This window comes from Ornithodoros turicata, chromosome 6 (genome assembly GCF_037126465.1).
Source record: "Ornithodoros turicata isolate Travis chromosome 6, ASM3712646v1, whole genome shotgun sequence".
NCBI lineage: Eukaryota > Metazoa > Arthropoda > Arachnida > Ixodida > Argasidae > Ornithodoros > Ornithodoros turicata.
Genome location: NC_088206.1, coordinates 51,613,211 through 51,628,283, shown reverse-complemented (window position 1 = coordinate 51,628,283; position 15,073 = coordinate 51,613,211). Strand labels below are relative to the sequence as shown.

General features: G+C 47.5%; 1 long non-coding RNA gene across 1 annotated transcript; it reads left to right on the top strand.

Moving 5' to 3' along the window:
• The first annotated feature begins 2,055 nt into the window (after positions 1-2,055).
• On the top strand, positions 2,056-14,875 carry LOC135398027 (uncharacterized). The gene is made up of 3 exons (XR_010423958.1): positions 2,056-2,218; positions 14,410-14,583; positions 14,830-14,875. It is a non-coding gene; the product is annotated as an uncharacterized LOC135398027 (long non-coding RNA).
• Positions 14,876-15,073: the final 198 nt, after the last annotated feature.

Here is a 15,073-nt window from a genome sequence, read left to right as displayed (position 1 = left end):
CTGTAGCCGAAAATGTCGGTAAAGTCAGGTTCAAGCATAGCGGGGTTTCCTAGGACGGCTGGGCGGCGGACACGCCGCTTCCAAGCTGCTGCGACAGTAAAGTGCAGAGGGACGCCATCTGCCGAAGCAATTCCTAGCTACAGTTGCTTCGCGCCACTAACATGGAATTTAAAAAAAAAGAAACATGTGTCAGGCGTTCCTAGCGCTCTTGTCGTTCCGTGGCGAACAACAACCCCTCGCCGCAACAACGTCCCATTCCTTTTTTTAAGTCCTTTTCGAGAGGGCTGATACAGGTATCAGTCGCTGATAACGGCACCTTTACCCCTCGCGGCGTCCACACTAGTCACTGAAAAAGGAGGGTAGAAGCCAGCTGGTGGAGGGTGTAAGGGGCTGGCGCCAGCGTCATATCTACAATAACTAACTAGTTACAGTTACAAGTTGCAGTAAGTATCCTTCCAAATCTTACATTGAGTTTGAGTGATGTGCTTCGGAGGTGACATTCTAGTAGCGCCAGGTGGGAACTATGTTTACTTGAAGGTACGCTATATCCATTGAAAAGACTTGTGCTAGTGCGGCCGGCAATGCTGGTGTGCACAGGGAAAGGTAACAGAAACGGCAACGGTATTATACCGGAAAAATAGCAGGTAACGGTAACAGAAACGGAAACGGATATCGCACAGTTCGAATACCTGAAACAGAAACGGAAACGACAATAATTTACGGTAATAATTCGGGTACCGCAGGACCCGAATTATTGCAATTCTTCACCATGTCATGTAGATAAATGTATGAAATAAACCTCAATGAAGGAAACTAAAATTAACTGAAGAACTAAAACTAAAATGAGCTATCAAACTGGAGCATATAAGCAAGTAGTATACAGTAAACAGAAGAATCATAGTTCTTATACGCTTATGGTTACCTGAAGGTTGCAAGCGTGAGTAACATTCCTGGAAACCATGTTCATATTAGCTGTTCACAGAAATCACGTACCTATATGTGTATTTTGAATAAACGTTGTCTCTTGTATGCACGTATCCCTGGAATCCTCAAAATAGACTTCAGAACGTAGAGGGATTAAGTTTTGTCACGGTCTCAATGGTCTTTTTTTTTTTTAAGGAAAGAAAAGAAAGAAGGAAAACATAAACCTGGAGGCGGGGCGGTACCAAAAACCGAAACGGAAACGTAATGGAAACTAAAGAAACGATGGTGGTAACCGAAACTGAAACAGAAACAAATAAGGGACAGTAACGGAGGTGGTAACGGAAACGAAGAAGAATCCGTTACCTTTCCCTGGATTTGAGTAGAGACACATCTAGCTCTGCCTCGGTCTTGATTCGGAATGGGTGCGTCATTCGGTGGATAATAATGCATAGAGATGGGACGAATCCAGAATATTCCGAATCCGAATCCAATGAAGGTTCTGTGAATCCATGAATCATACGAATCTCGAATCTTTCGAATCCTTTCTTTAAAAACAGCTTAAAAAGCCAGGACAAAAAACTTCCTCTGAAAAGTGCTTTGAAGCAGAATATGATACACTTGTTTAATGAGAAACAAAATAAATAATAGTTCAGTTTCGAAAGAAAATGTACCCACATAGTTCTTCTTAAACGTTATTTATTTAACGTGTTGTTCATCGACTACAAGAAATACATGGATTCTCGAGTCTGGATTATTTCCATGGTACTAAGCAACAATGAAAAGCAAGACCATGTTACTTTTACACTTATAATGTAACAGTTCCTGCCTGAACTCTTTCAGTCCAGAGCAATGTAAACAAACAAACAAGCAAACACCCGTCGGTCAATGAGGCTTTCGGCAGACTCCGGAGGCGCAAATTTGAAAAAGAAACAAACAGACGTGGTTCGTGGATTCGAAAGATTCATTTCGCCGTTTTGGGCACTGGAATTCGGATTCCCGAATCTCGAATCCCTGCCTAGGATTCGTGGATTCGGTTGGCACATCCCTAATAATGAAGATAAAACGTCGGTCATGGTTCTCCTTTCTTCGTCTTCTTTTCTTCACAATCCAAGAAGGGCACGATAGCACGTGCTTCACAATAAATAGAACCATTTGAACTGCTTGCACCCACCCATTGGTCCGTCGCCCTGTGTGAAACATCAAGTAGAAGAAGAACCGGTGTTGGAGTCGGGCATATACTGCATGTGAGATCCTGCCGGGCTGCCACTGAACCGAGCGAGCAATATGGACTACGGTGAGCTTTTAACAAACAACGTCATCTTTAGTTAAATAATGATGATGCGTAGGGAGTTTCAGCGCCAGGAGCGATACCGTACCTCTTCTCTGGCGGTAATGTGTTGAAATGGAACAATGATAAGTCTCACAGAGAGGACCAAAGTCCTACAGTGTCCACTAACTTCACAAGTGCTTTTAGGGAAGAGCGTTGGTGGGATAGATTTGGCCATGGAGCAAGGAATTTTGACGCAGCGAGAGGGCGAGAGTCCAGCTGATCTGAAGAAACTGAAAGTGTGGATCGGAAAGGCTGGTAGTGCGCGCAATGAAGAAGGATGTACTCTATATCTTCCAGAGCACTGCAGTGACGGCATGTAGGAGAGCCAACCTCTCGCAAGCGGTAACGCTACTGAGCTGTAAAAACCACATTCAGTCCCATCCGATGAATTAATGCAGCGTCTTGACGAGAGGTGTTTCGTGGCATTCGGAAAGGGAGCGTTGGGTGAATTGGAGGGGAGGGGGGTGCCACTAGATATCGAGAAATGAAACGAGAGAACGACATTCTCTTCTCAGCAGTGCTTTACTCGTTCGTCGGTTAGATCAGACAGCTGCTTCTGCGGCGCTGTCAGCTTGTTCGTTCCCCACGACACCAGAATGGGCTGGATTCACTGGAGAACTAGCTTCGAATGCCTGTGTTCTCAATAGCTCGTAGTGCAGATTTGGAGTCGGTGAACACTATCCATACTCGCGAGCTAAAATCAACTATGTGCTACAAAAAGCTGTAGGGGAAACTGCGAGGAAGAAGGTCACCAGAATGAAGGAGCACAAGGCACAATTGACAAAACCACCAGCAAAGAATCAACGCACCAAACTTGTCGATCATGTGTTAAGTACAGGACATACTTTCAATTTTGACAACGCGACAACATTGACCTTTGAACACAGATGGGGGGGTGAGAAAATTCCTTGAATCTTGGCACATTCATAGCGAGATAAATGCCTGTAACACTCACAAGGGGCCCTTACCAGTCTGTTACAAGGGTTTAAAAGAATTCCCGTTTTAAGCCGCCGTTTTATTTTCCCTGTGCTGATGATGACGCCCGAATAGGTGTCGAAACGTTCACGATTTTTCCTTTTGTCAACTTGTTATGCAAGCGAGTGTTACTCCATACTATTAAAGAAACATGTCCCCTGGCTTTTGGTCCATCTTCAGCTGCAAAAAGAATAGAATGGCATACAGTTCTGCAGCTGTTTATGAGGTTGATTGTGAAAGGCGTCGTCCTTGCGCTACGCCTTCAGATGGTATTGCAAATGCCGACGCAGCCTTGCCATTTCTGAAACCGCCGTCCGTGCATACTGCTGCGATAGTGGAAAATTTCTCCTCTTCACCAGAGCTTAGAAATGCGCTCGAAGGACCAGAGGGGGGATTGGTCTCTTCGTTCGCGATGATGCGGAAGACTCACGATGATGGGCGGGGCCGGTAGAAACTATGGGGTTTCCGGTGGCTTTACGTCCTCTGCTACGAAGCCAGCGAGGCTCGCGCGTATGATCTGTGCGACTCGATAGCAGTCACTTCCGGGCCCCATTGAATTTCCCTGAGGAACGGGCGACGGCGATTGTGCGCACGCAAACGCAGGAAGTGACGAGCTGTTCCCCTTTCACGTAGAACATCAATCGGTAGTTCTCCAGCTTCATCGAAACCTTGCCGTGTTTCAGTCATTCTTGTAACTACAAGGCAGCGACGAAGGCTATGAGCAAGCAGGCACGGATGAGTAATGTTGTGGAAATCCTGAGCCATAGGTGGGCATTTTCGTGAAACCTCACTCGCCCTCACCCTCACGGCCCTCACGGGTGGATGCCCTCACTCGCCCTCACCCTCACGGCCCTCACGGGCGGATGCCCTCACTCGCCCTCACCCTCACGGCCCTCACGGGCGCATGCCCTCACTCGCCCTCACCCTCACGGCCCTCACGGGCGGATGCCCTCACTCGCCCTCACCCTCACGGCCCTCACAAGCGCAAGCCCCCACTCACCCTCACCCTCACGGCCCTCACGGGCGCGTGCCCTCACTCACCCTCACCCTCACGGCCCTCAAAAGCGCAATCCCTCACTCGCCCTCACCCTCACGGCCCTCAGGGCAACATGCCCTCACTCACCCTCACGGACACACGCCCTCTCTAGCCCTCACCTCACGGCCCTCAAACGTGTGCCTTTACTGGCCCGCGGCTTATTCGCGCGGCTAACACTGCCAATGTGTCCCACAAAGAAATTTTTTCCCCACAAGGAAAAGTGTCCCACATGGTTCTGGCACCACGATAGGAGCCTTTCCGGTTGTTTTAAAGGGCTGTTGTGTCGCGTCCTTCGGGTATTCGGGGCTAACGCAATCAAAGTCCCTGTGGGAAAGTGTCCCATACGTTTACAGCTATCGCTGTTGCACCGCGATAGGAGCCTTTTCGGTCGTTTTAAAGGGCTGGTGTGCCACGTTCTTCGGGTGCTCGCGGCCAACACTACCGAAGTCCCTGTGGGAAAGTGTCCTATATGGTTACAGATATGGATCTTACACCGCGATAGGAGCCTTTCCGGTCGTTTTAAAGGGCTGGTGTGCCGCGTTCTTCGGGTGTTCGCGGCCAACACTACCGAAGTCCCTGCGGGAAAGTGTCCCATCGCTCTTGCACCGCGATGGGAGCCTATCCGGTCGTTTTAAAGGGCTGGTGTGCCGCGTTCTTCTGGTCTTCGCGGCCAACACTACCGAAGTCACTGTGAGAAAGTGTCCCATATGGTTACAGATATCGCTCTTGCACTGCGATAGGAGCCTTTCCGGTCGTTTTAAAGGGCCGGTGTGCCGCGTTCTTCTGGTGTTCGCGGCCAACACTACCGAAGTCACTGTGAGAAAGTGTCCCATATGGTTACAGATATCGCTCTTGCACTGCGATAGGAGCCTGTCCGGTCGTTTTAAAGGGCCGGTGTGCCGCGTTCTTCGAGTGTTCGCGGTCAACACTACCGAAGTCCTTGTGGGAAAGTGTCTCATATGGTTACAGATATCGCTCTTGCACCGCGATAGGAGCCTTTCCGGTCGTTTTAAAGGGCCGGTGTGCCGCGTTCTTCGAGTGTTCGCGGTCAACGCTACCGAAGTCCTTGTGGGAAAGTGTCTCATATGGTTACAGATATCGCTCTTGCACCGCGATAGGAGCCTTTCCGGTCGTTTTAAAGGGCCGGTGTGCCGCGTTCTTCGGGTGTTCGCGGCCAACACTACCGAAGTCCCTGTGGAAAGTGTCCCATATGGTTACAGATATCGCTCTTGCACCGCGATAGGAGCCTTTTCAACCGCTTTAAAGGGTTCCTGTGCCACGTTTTTCGGAACTAGGGGCGGGCGCTGCATATGTCCTAGTGTAAGCCTTGAAAGTTGTAGCTATGCTAAGAAGGTTGTAGCGAAGCTATGAAAGGTTGTAGTTCGTTGAACTGCGACACAAGGACGACGCCGGTCTGTCTGCGCATAGCGAGGCTGTGAGAAACCTTCTGATACTATCGCATGTTTGAGGCACCTCGGGGCTATAAATGACATAAAGTAAAAAGGATTAGTACGGTGGGTGCAATATAATTTTGCCGCGTATACGGGTGGTAACACGGCGTCCTTGTGATTTCGGGTGTTTCTTGTGGCCCGTAACGTATTGCGCCAGTGTCGTGCACCTTCAGTGCTATTTCAAACGTGGTCGTGAACGATGAGCCGTCCGAAGAAGCGCTGCGCAGAGGGCGAACTTGTTAAGGACCCTACGCATGCTGTACCTGGGAGTTTAAAGAAACACTTTAAGTACCTAGGGTCCATAAACGACGGAGCCACAACTGTGTATCAGTGTCTGCACTGCAATGAAGAAAAACGTGGCAAGAGGCGAGAGACCTGCAACTTCACCAGACATCTGAACGTACGTCCACTTTCATTCGCAGCTTTTGCGCGCGATACTTACCCGTGATAGTTTCATTTAAAAAAAAAAGATGTCTTACATGGGCTTGCGAAGATGAACGTTTCTAAAAACATTTCCCTCTCTGAGTGCACGTTACCAAAATTGCAGCGGATTTTGCAGCTCTTTGATTAAGTTTGTTTTAACTAGCGGTTGTCAAACTAGTTGATTCTTGGAAATTTCCGGTATACAGCACGTAACAGTATGAGCGTTCCGCTTCAAGGTCTGGTTGCGCCTAATGTTTAAATTTATCGTGTTATAATCAAGGTGTCGAACCGAACCCGAACCGTTATTTTTGCCGGAACCGAACCCGAACCGCAATTTTTATGACATTGTTGAACCCGAACCGGAGCAGAACCGGAAAAACTAATAGCGGTAACCGGTTCGCGACAAAACGGTTTGGACATAAAAGAGGTCAGCATAAGAGTTCAAGTGCCTCAATCCACAAACGAGGACACATTGGTCTTCCTGTCATGAATTTCGCTAATTTTCATCTAGCACTCAGACAAGGACGTATAGTAAGTACGCTGTCAGCGTCTTTTTCAACACGTTGAAGCACAGTTGGCCTTGTGAGTGCGGCGGTTAGCGCCCCACGCACGCACTACGGCGTCTACTCCTCACAGAGGAGGCGCCACGCGGACGAATAAAGCAGAAATTATGTAGGCTAGTTGTTTAGCTCTATACAGGACGAATAATATGATTTAGCAAGAGTCCAACATTTCCCTTTACACGTGAGCAGTAAGAAATTAAACTAGTCAGAAAAATGAGAAGGAGCGTACGCAGAACGGTGTTGATTTGTCATGGTCTGGAAAGTAAATGTAGTTCTGCTTACTGGTTGTGCATTTGTGTCGTGACACATTGCCTTTGTGTTGCTGATTAACTGGTACACTGCTGTAGGCTCGGAAAGAGCAAGTCTGGCAGGCTTATTTTCGACATGCTTCAGTACGGTTTCAGATCGATTCACGCCACGAATGCAGTGCGCCGGCAGGTATCGTCTATGTAAAATTTATTTATTTATTTATGACTGCCCATCTCATTACGCTTCCTTCAAGTGTATCTTGCTGGCGTTGTGCGAGTGAAAAACGGAATTTTCGGAATAGAGTGTAGCAAGACTACAGCGCTTCATCGGCGTGGACGCCAATTACCAGTGTTAATCCATTTCTCCTTTTTCTCGCTAAGCGGAGTACTGGGCCACTAAAAACGTCAACACAGACAACAGCAGTAGGCTATTAGCCACGCATTTGATGATAAAAGCAGTTTTATGGGAGATATAAAAATTGAAGCGTTGAACCGGTTCCCCAACGGGTTCGGGGCTGCGAACCCGTTTGTGAACCGGTTCGGTACTTGGCGTGGCTGAACCGGAACTGAACCTGAACAAAATCCAAGCAACGCGAACCCGAACCCGTATTTGTTGCGGTTCGACACCCTGGTTATAATAAAGCAAATTACTGAAAAGCGGAATATGACCCGCAAACAACGCTGCTGAATAGGTATGCTGCCGCATTGCATAGACGCAAAACGCGACAAGGACTCACGTTGACCACCCGTCTTCAGCCGTAAAACAACAGTATTAAAATATTTCTCATTTCTGTGCATGTTGTTTACATTTCTCTACTTACATGTGGAATTTTGCGGTATAGTACGTGGTATAGTATGTGGTATGGCGCAAAACGTGTTTAGAGCTTGCTGAGACGTGCGCACAGAACCACGTTGCACATACCGTCTTGTGCGAAATACTGGGAAGTTTCGCACGTAGGAGGTGCCTGAATGTAGACAAATTTTTTACTCTTACAGCTGAGGCACGCTAAAGAATATAATGAAGACAAACAAAACCAACCACGACTTGACGGGGCAGTTGCAGTATTTCGGCAACAAACGACGACAGTCAGGAAGTTAGCTCCGTCTGACACGTTCCAGCAAAAGTTCAACCATCTGCTGGTCGAAATGATTGCAGTGGACGGACTCCCCATGTGCATTGCCGACGGACAAGGCTTTCAGAGATTAATGAAGTTTATAAAACCAGAATTAAACATGGTATCACGTCGCACAGTCGGCAGGATCCTTGAAGACATCGCTAGCAAGCAGGTCAAACCTTCACTTGCAAAAGCGATTCAGACCGCTCCAGATAACGGGCTGCACTTCACAGTTGACCTTTGGTCAAGCAGAAGAAGAGAAGCAGTGCTGGGTGTCAAGGTGCAGTTTATCAAAGAGGAGTGGGAACTTGCTACGATGACACTGGCCTTCAAGTACTTCCCTGCAAAGCACACTGGCGAAAATATACGTGAAGCCTTCCATAGCGTCCTTCGTGAGCACGGTGTGTCACCTACAAAAGTGGGTGCTGTTATATGCGACAACGCATCAAACATGACGAAGGCCTTCGATATGGTGGAACTTTTTACCGACAAGTGGGAACGAGGTGACGAAGCTGGAGAGGATGCGGAAGTGGTCTCGTCTGAGGTAGACGTGTCCGCCGCTGTACAGCCGTCGAAGCGGGTGCGATGTGCAGCTCATACACTACAGTTAGTAGTTAATTCCTCCATTAAAGTTGACACTGATGCTTCGGAACTGCTGAAGTGCATCTCGAAAATAATTAACATTTTCCGGCGATCACCAATGTGGACAAGCTTATTGAAGGAACGTTGCGGGAAAGACCTCGTTCCAATTGGAGGCACGCGCTGGAACTCGATCGTTGCGTGTCTGGAACGACTGACCCAGGTAAGCCTCGAAAAAGCTTATGCATACTTAAAATTTAGAGTACGGCTGTGGAAGTAGTGCGTGGGCACTTGTTTTTAACCACGTACACAAAGTACTACAAGGTTCAGCTGTTGATTGGACTTTTATTTTAAAAATATATTTACCTGTCTTTTTCAAGCAGATATTACCTTCATCGTCGAAATTTCAGCGTTCCTCAGTTCACCTTTTGATTCTAGCCTGTTCATCTGTTATCTTTCATGTGTATATTGAAATTCCCCGCTAGAACACTTGAGTTATAACATCGTTTCATCGCGTTTCTTTTACGTAATGTATTCAGCGTTTGGTCAGACATGCCGTAAATACTGGGTAGTAAAACATCCGCATGCGGATCAGGTCACTTGCACTAGGAATCTAAATACAAATGTTGCAAAAGTCAGCTGTATATGTGGTTGGACTACTACAAATAATAACAACATACATATTGGGAATGGAGCTGTAAAAATAATGATGAAAGAAGGAAGTCACGAATTATTTCACGTACGAACATTTGAATACTCAGGATGAGGTCTTCGCTGCTGTGGAGCTCCTGGTGTCGCAACATAACGAGGAAAACCCAAGGAAGACCGTTGACATGTCACCACCCACAATAACTATTACCAGACTGGAGCACCTGCTGGCTCTTCTGAAACCCCTAAATGATGCAACTAATCGACTGCAAGGAGATGGGGTGACGTCAGCCGTGTTGCACCTGTGCCTATGTACTTGCTACACACAACTCAGCAACTATCAACATCCTGAGTAAGCACGCATTTACCGTTACACCTACAAATGAATACTTGGTACAATAAATGCATCCAAGGAACAGCAAGAAATTTTGCAGAGCCTTGCAGCTATCCGCATTTTGATGTTGTTTTGCCATTCTTCACTATTGAAAAGTCACCTGTATAGTTCGCATTGGCATATCAGATTGCTAAGAACGCGCAAACTAGCCCTATAAACTGCACCGTGCCTATATGTACACTTTTCAGATGGCTGCACCGCAAACATAACAAAGCGGTCCTTATATACAGACACTTCCTTCTCGTTTTCCTCTTTAGCAATAAAGAGATACTCAGTTCACACCACAAACATAGAAACAAAGTAAAAATTAATTATAATGTGTTTCAGTTCGGTCAGTCAGCAACCATCACCAGTGCACATGTTGTTGTTTCAAATAAAGGTAACAAACCTCAGTGTGTTATAGGTTCAAGGAGCTGCAGCAAAATCTTCTAGACGAAATGAACAAAAGGCTTGGGAACCTCCTGCGGGACGACTATTTTGTTGCAGCAAGTGTGCTCAATCCAAGACAAAAGCTTCGCTGCTTTCAGTCTCCTGTTGCACCTGGGTTGCAGAAGCCTGGAGCCGATACCGCCCGTGCAGTTGTGGAGCTACTCTTAGAAAAGATAGCAGAGGTAATGCCTGACGCAGCTGTGTCGATACATTCTGAATTTGAGTTTCTGAAGCAATTAACCACACTCTGTGCGCTCTTTCTAACGACATTAGGATTTTTCTACGGAAGCGCGGGATCCTGCTCCTCCGCAAGAGCCCATCCCTAGTACTTCAGGCATTCCATCGTCTTCCGCAAAGAAGGCGTCCGATGACCTTTACGCTCTGCTGGATATGTTGTATGCCCAGCCTCGCCAACACAGAGTGATACTGAACTGGACAGTTTCCTGAAAACCCCATGCACGACAGATGAACCTCTCACTTTTTGGAAGCAGCACTCCCAAACTTACCCGCGACTGGCCAAGCTGGCTGCAGTGTGCTTTGGTATGCCAGCCACGTCTGGATCCGCCGAAAGGCTATTCTCTATAGCTGGGTCGTTGCAGCGAGCACGAAGATCGTCGCTGAATCCGGACACAATTGAACAGCTGATTCTTGTAGGAGAAATGGTGCGATCATCTGGCTCTACTTAAGCGATACATAGCTTGAAGAAAAATATTTCACATGCAAGTAGAATCAGTGTATGTATGGTTTGCGGAGGCCAATAAATATTTTCTTGAATGCCACCTCATTTTGTTCATCCACGTACGTTTGCAATACATCAAAATGAATAACGATGCTAGGACGCTAGGATGAGGTCTCTAGATGAGAAAGAGATTAGAAACGTGGCAAAAGTACAAGATACGTCGCAAATTCAAACCTCGATTTGGAGGGATCTGTTAGAACTCGCACAACACCGCTTTAAAGTCCACCCGCCGGTAGTTGCGTCGCTTGCACCATATCATCAAGTGGTCAGTCAGCTCAGGACGCTTCGCTGTATTCCCAGCGAGACATAGACGAAATTGCTAAAAATGTGCACACCGGCCCTTTAATGTGCACCCCGCCTGTAGTTGGGTCATTGGAACCATATCATCAAGTAATCAGTCAGCTTAGAATGCTTCGCTGTGTTCCCAGCGCGACATAGACGAAATTTCTAAAAATGTGCACACCAGCCCTTTAATGTGCACCCCGCTGGTAGTTGGGTCATTGGAACCATATCATCAAGTAACCAGTCAGCTTAGAACGCTTCGCTGTGTTCTCAGCGCGACATAGACGAAATTTCTAAAAATGGGCACACCAGCCCTTTAATGTGCACCCCGCTGGTAGTTGGGTCATTGGAACCATATCATCAAGTAATCAGTCAGCTTAGAACGCTTCGCTGTGTTCCCAGCGCGACATAGACGAAATTTCTAAAAATGTGCACACCAGCCCTTTAATGTGCACCCCGCCTGTAGTTGGGTCATTGGAACCATATCATCAAGTAATCAGTCAGCTTAGAACACTTCGCTGTGTTCCCAGCGCGACATAGACGAAATTGCTAAAAATGTGCACACCGGCCCTTTAATGTGCACCCCGCCTGTAGTTGGGTCATTGGAACCATATCATCAAGTAATCAGTCAGCTTAGAATGCCTCGCTGTGTTCCCAGCGCGACATAGACGAAATTGCTAAAAATGTGCACACCGGCCCTTTAATGTGCACCCCGCCTGTAGTTGGGTCATTGGAACCATATCATCAAGTAACCAGTCAGCTTAGAATGCTTCGCTGTGTTCCCAGCGCGACATAGACGAAATTTCTAAAAATGTGCACACCAGCCCTTTAATGTGCACCCGCTGGTAGTTGGGTCATTGGAACCATATCATCAAGTAACCAGTCAAACAACAACAACAACTTTATTTTCGGCCTTGGAGAGTTGACCAAGTAACCAGTCAGCTTAGAACGCTTCGCTGTGTTCTCAGCGCGACATAGACGAAATTTCTAAAAATGTGCACACCAGCCCTTTAATGTGCACCCCGCTGGTAGTTGGGTCATTGGAACCATATCATCAAGTAATCAGTCAGCTTAGAATGCTTCGCTGTGTTCCCAGCGCAACATAGACGAAATTTCTAAAAATGGGCACACCAGCCCTTTAATGTGCACCCCGCTGGTAGTTGGGTCATTGGAACCATATCATCAAGTAATCAGTCAGCTTAGAACGCTTCGTTGTGTTCCCAGCGCGACATAGACGAAATTTCTAAAAATGTGCACACCAGCCCTTTAATGTGCACCCCGCTGGTAGTTGGGTCATTGTAACCATATCATCAAGTAATCCGTGAGTTTAGAAAGCTTCGCTGTGTTCGCAGCGCGGTGTAGACGAAATTGCTAAAAATGTGCACACCAGCCCTTTAATGTACATCTTGCTGGTAGTTGGTTGATTGGAACCATATCATCAAGTAATCAGTCAGCTCAGGACGCTTCGCTGTGTTCCCAGCGCGACGTAGACGAAATTGCTAAAAACGTGCACACCACCCCTTCAAACTGCACCATGTGCACTTTTCAGATGGCTGCGCAGGAAATACAACAAAGCGGCCCCCGCCACGGTCTAGTTTTTCGTCATCAATAAATAGATGCCCTGTCCATCCCACATATGAGGGTGAGTGCACTCACCATAGGCCTCATGGCTTGAGCGTCGTCAATAGGCTTCGCGTTACTGAAAGCCTCACGTGTGAGTGCCTTCATAATTTGCGCAAGCCTCCCATGGGTCATTTGACCTCATTTCTGAGTGCACTCATAGTGACCTCACACCCCTCAGGCCTCACCAGTGACTTCACTCACACAGACCTGGCGCCCCTCAGACCTCATGAGTGCACTCACAGGAGGTCTCATGGGGGGCGAAACCTCATGAGTGCACTCACAGGAGGTCTCATGAGGGGCAAAACCTCATCAGTGCACTCACAGGAGACCTCATGAGGGGCAAAACCTCATGAGTGCACTCACAGGAGGCCTCGTGAGGGGCAAAACCTCATGAGTGCACTCATGGATGACCTCATTGCGGGCTTGCCCTCACTCACCCTCACCTCAAAGGCGTGAGGTGAGGGCGAGGGGCACTCATGAGGGCCCTCATGAGTGAGTTCGCCCAACTATGTCCTGAGCACGTCCGGAAGGCTGTAAAGTACAGTGGCCCGTACCAAGGCTTTATGACCTCAAAGAAGGGAGCGCTGATCACAGCCCCATCCTGCGCCAGAAAAATATTGAATAGCGGGGAGCCATCGCTGCATGTTGGCTTCAAGGTGCTTTATGGGGCGAGTCCAGCGTATACGTCCAAGTCCATGACCTCGTCAAGGAAACGAAGGAAACGTACAGGCTCATGCTTCTTGGCGCCAACCCACAGTGGGAAATTTGTCATGTCATTGCGTGTGAACGAGGGCTGGACGCACATTTCGGGCGAAAGATCCATCCCACGTTGCCTGAGGCACCTGTGGATGTTACTTAAAGCCAGCTGCAAGCGGCGCTGAATGGCAGTTCGGATTTTCCTACTGTCCAAATGGCAACGTCGTCCGCATACATAGAGAACGTCCATTTTCGAGGGGTTCTCGAATTTAGGTCCGCCATCACCACATTAAAGAGTGTCGGACTCAGAGGATGCCCTTTCGGAGATCGAATTGTCTTCCAGGACTTTGTGGTCGGGTCGAACCGTGAAAGGTGTTGACAAAAATTACACCAGCGCTTCCGGTCTTCTTTGTCGTACTGCTTTATCTTTCATGCGGCGGTTTGCGATAAGCTTCGTAAGTTGGCCAGTCCGACGAGCTGTTCGTTCTGCTCGTCGACGTAATGCCGTAAAGTGGTTTATTGCTGGGAAATGACCGACGTGTCCCGTTATTGTTTTGGACCTGGCGTCCGCATCGTGAATGGCGCAAGTCATTGCTTGCGAGAGCGCCTCTGGTAACTTACCGGTGTGCACAGACGTGCTCAAGCCTTCACGAGAGACTCCTGTTCGTGAATGAAATCAGTTAAGTAATTGGTGAGAGGGGCAATCTGTCGTGCCAGATATACAGAGGAAAACGATCACTACCTCTGGTGTCGACATCCGAATTGTATATGAGTAGCGCTTAATAAGTGAATGTCATTTTATTTCTTGATCTAGTTGCGACATTCGTGATAGAAAGTATAATTCTTATTATTTTAGTACTGAGAAGACAACGGTGCGCTCTAGTTATTTGATAGCAGCTTCACTTAGTGAATGACATTTTCTACGTGTTGCTAAGAAACGTTGGTATCTCACAGATGGATCGCAGGTACCACTGTACGACCAGACCGCGTACGACCAGTCCTCGTACGACCAGTTCCCGTACGAGCAGTCCATGTACGACCAGTCAACGTACGACGAGTTAGCGTATGGCCAGTCACAGCTGTATGGAACTGAGGCGCACGGGACAGAGGGCTTTGGTCCCGTAACTAGTACGTACATCCCCACCGTTTTTTGCAAGTGAAATAAATGCTTCGAATAGGTGAGACAAATTTTTGTTCTGCTTCGCTGCCTTTCGAAGGCGACTATTAACTACGTCATGTCTTCGCGTGACACCCTGAGAATAACATCGTCCTACGGAACAGTTTCATTGATCTCTTGTGCGAGGCTTGTTCGGGTGTCCCGTGTAGGACATTACACAGTTGTTTTCCCAATCTTGTTCCTGTTCTCCATTGCAGGTACAGGTACACAAAGTACAGCTACGGATGAAGACCAGAAAGACAGTGAGTCTATGTACATAAGTTGTGAGCCTAACAGAGAAGCAGCAAACCATATTAACAAAAAAGTGTCTCGCTTTTATTGTCATACCTGGTAACAAGTGTATAGATTTCAAGCTGGTACAATTTCCTTTGACCGATGGACGTAAAGATTTCTGAATTGAATTAACAATAATACAGAGGTTGTCTGAGACAAAAGCTCACA